The following is a 3,226-nucleotide window of genomic DNA, read 5'->3' on the forward strand; positions in this document are numbered from 1 at the left end:
ATCTATGAATCTATATCCTCTCTGGCACCCCCATCATTGGTTGAGGGATACCAAACGAAGCACCTCTGACTGTTCTGTTTGATAGCTATTAATAGATCTATCACACCTGGATTTATCTAGCCCCTTTGTGAACCTGGCTCTGCTCTCTGCCTCAACAGCCTCCTGTAGCAATGAGTTCCACAAGTTAATGATGTGCTGTGGAAAAAAGACCATGTCTTCTTTATTTTAAACCTGTCCCCTGCTCATTTCAGAGGATGCCCCCTGGATCTATGTTCTGTGAAAGAAAGGGAGTGGGCAGCCAAAAGAATGAGAGAGAAATGGGAAAAAGTGAAGCAGCAGCAGAAAGACAGAACAACTCCACAATACTGAAGACAGCAGACAGGCTACATTGCTCCCAGCTGGCACTGGTTACCTAGGGAGACCTGACTCCACCTCCAGATCCCTTCAGGCATTCTTCCAGGGCCTAGAAGGCTACTTAGCAGTACAGAAGCCTTTCTGCCAGGCCTCTGGGCTCTGGTTTCTGGTTGCCTACATCCTGGTTCCATACAGTTACAGCTGCCCACCCCAGATCCCCTGGCTACTCACCATGGTTTGGATACCTGATTCCTATTCCTGACTCCCCTGGCTTTTGTATCTACCCAGAGTGCCTGGACTTGTCCCTGTCCCTGACAGACCTTGGTTTCCAGACCCACCTGCTCCTCACCCCTGGACTCGAGCTGGGACACTGGCTTCTCTGCCCTTCTATGTTCCTGATCCTTTGGTTCATGACCCGGTAGCATCAAGCTGTGACCATCTTTATCTGAGTCATACCCTTGCCATTAAAGTAGCCTGTGGTAGTAGGGACACGAAGTGCTACTTCTTCTGTTCTCCATACTGTGGAATCAGAAGGGTACAGGACAGCATGACATGCTCCCAAAACGGTGTGTCACAGATACAGGCCCTGGTCCATGACTGAGCTCCTTCTCCCATGATCCCTGGTGCTCTTCCCTCTGTCTGACTAACAGGGGAACCAGGAGAATCAGGGAGTTGCTTCATCGTCTGATTTTCCCCCAGTACCAACACATACTTAAAGATTTATTGATTCCACACAAAGTGCCCCATGGTACAAAGCCACCTTCCAAGTAGCTCTACATCTGAGATCCTATATTCTCCTTCAGCCTTGGAAAATCCCATAAGCAGGAGGCACCAGTATCTCCTGAGTCCCCTAAGCCTTTCTCTCCTCTTGCCCTGCTGCCACCCAGACAGGGGAAAGGAGAGAAGCACAGGCCCAGTTTCAGGGATATTGCACTCCCCTAAGGCTGCACAACATAGATTTCATAGACTTCTAGAGTCAGAAGGGACCTGGTAGATCATCGTGTCTAAACCCTGCTCCAGGCAGGAAAGAGCACCGGGGTTAGGTAACCCCATCCAGATGCCTGTCCAATCTCCTTTGGAACATCTCCAGGGTAGGGGAACATCTCCACTGGGGAGGAGGCTCTTCTCAGCCAGACTGGCTGACCTGCTCCACCGGGCTTTAACCTAAGCCCGCCAGGGGATGGGGGGACTACTGCCACTGCTGGCCCACTAAGCGGCCCTTGCAAAGCCAGCAGGCCAAGGCACATAAGGGATCCCACCCCAGCCCCAGCCCTGGAACAAAATGTAGGCAGGGCAAGGGCCCCCAAGGGGACACTTGCATGTCTATACATAAATGCCAGGAGCCTGGGGAATAAACAGGAGGAACTTGTTCTCCTGCTAAATGCAAATAACTATGATGTCATTGGAATACTGGAGACCTGGTGGGACTCCACCCATGACTGGACCACTGGTATAGATGGCTATACCCTGTACAGGAGGGATCGAGTGGACAAAAGGGGCGGGGGCGTAGCTCTGTATGTCAAGGAAAGCTACTCATCCCTGCGAGCTGACATTGGCACCCAGCATGGATGACTTGAGACCCTCTGGGTTAAAATTCATAGGGAACACAGCATAGGGGATACTATGGTGGGGGTCTACTACGACCCCCTACCCAGAGTCAAGACCTTGACCAGGAGTTCACCAGGGAATTGGCTGAGGCCACACGCTCCCAGTGTATGGTTGCCATAGGAGACTTTAACTACCCAGACATCTCGTGGGAGGAGTGCTCGGCCAAATCTGAACGGTTACAAAGCTTTCTGTTGTGTGTGGATGAACTCTATCTGATGCAGGAAGTCTATGGGCCAACAAGAGGTGAAGCACTGCTTGACCTGGTACTGGCAACCGGGGATGACCTAATCAGGGACCTAACGATCGAAGGGAACCTGGGTGACAGTGACCATGAGCTGATCACCTTCACCATCTGCTGTACACCTGGCAAGTCAGTCAGTAATACAGAAGTCCTCGACTTCAGGAAAGCTGACTTTGACAAGCTAAGGAGGCTTGTCAGAGAGGCCCTAAAAGGCCACAACCCAATGGAGAGGGGAGTTCAGGATGAGTGTTGCTCCTCAAAGGAGCAATCCTGGATGTGCAAGCAAAGTCCATCCCGTCTCAGAGGAAAGGCAGCAAAAGGGCACAGCAGCCCCCTTGGCTCTGCAGGGAACTGGTGGACCTCCTGTATCTTAAAAAGAAGACCTACAAAGGATGGAGGACTGGAACCACCACCAAGGAAAAATACTCTTCTCTGGTCCAGACCTGCAGGGAGCAAACCAGAACAGCCAAGGCTGCAACTGAACTCCAACTAGCTACAAATATCAAGGACAATACAAGTCCTTATTTAGATATGTGGGGAGCCAGAGGAAAAGCAAGGGCAACATTGGACCCCTGCTAAACCAGATGGGACAACTGACAACCAATGCCCAGGAAAAAGTGAACTTGCTAAATGACTGCTTTGCGTCAGTTTTTCACCAGTCCCCTGGGACGGCCCTGCCCACTATGGGTCAGAGAGGCCCAGGTAAGGGAGATTCCTTGCCCTCCATCGAAGCTGACCTCATGAAGGAACACCTTGACAAGCTAGATACCTTCAAGTCAGCCGGCCCTGATGGGTTACACCCAAGGGTACTCAGGGAGCTGGCAAGCATCATAGCTCAGCCCCTGGCACAGATCTTTGAGAACTCCTGGTGCTCTGGTGAAGTGCCTGATGATTGGAAGAGGGCCAATGTCATGCCTATCTTCAGGAAAGGGAGGAAAGTGGATCCAGCAAACTACAGGCCCATCAGCCTGACCTCTATCCTGGGGAAGGTCTTGGAAAAGATTATCAAAGAGGCCATCCTTA

This window comes from Alligator sinensis, unplaced genomic scaffold, assembly GCF_000455745.1.
Source record: "Alligator sinensis unplaced genomic scaffold, ASM45574v1 scaffold364_1, whole genome shotgun sequence".
Lineage (NCBI taxonomy): Eukaryota > Metazoa > Chordata > Crocodylia > Alligatoridae > Alligator > Alligator sinensis.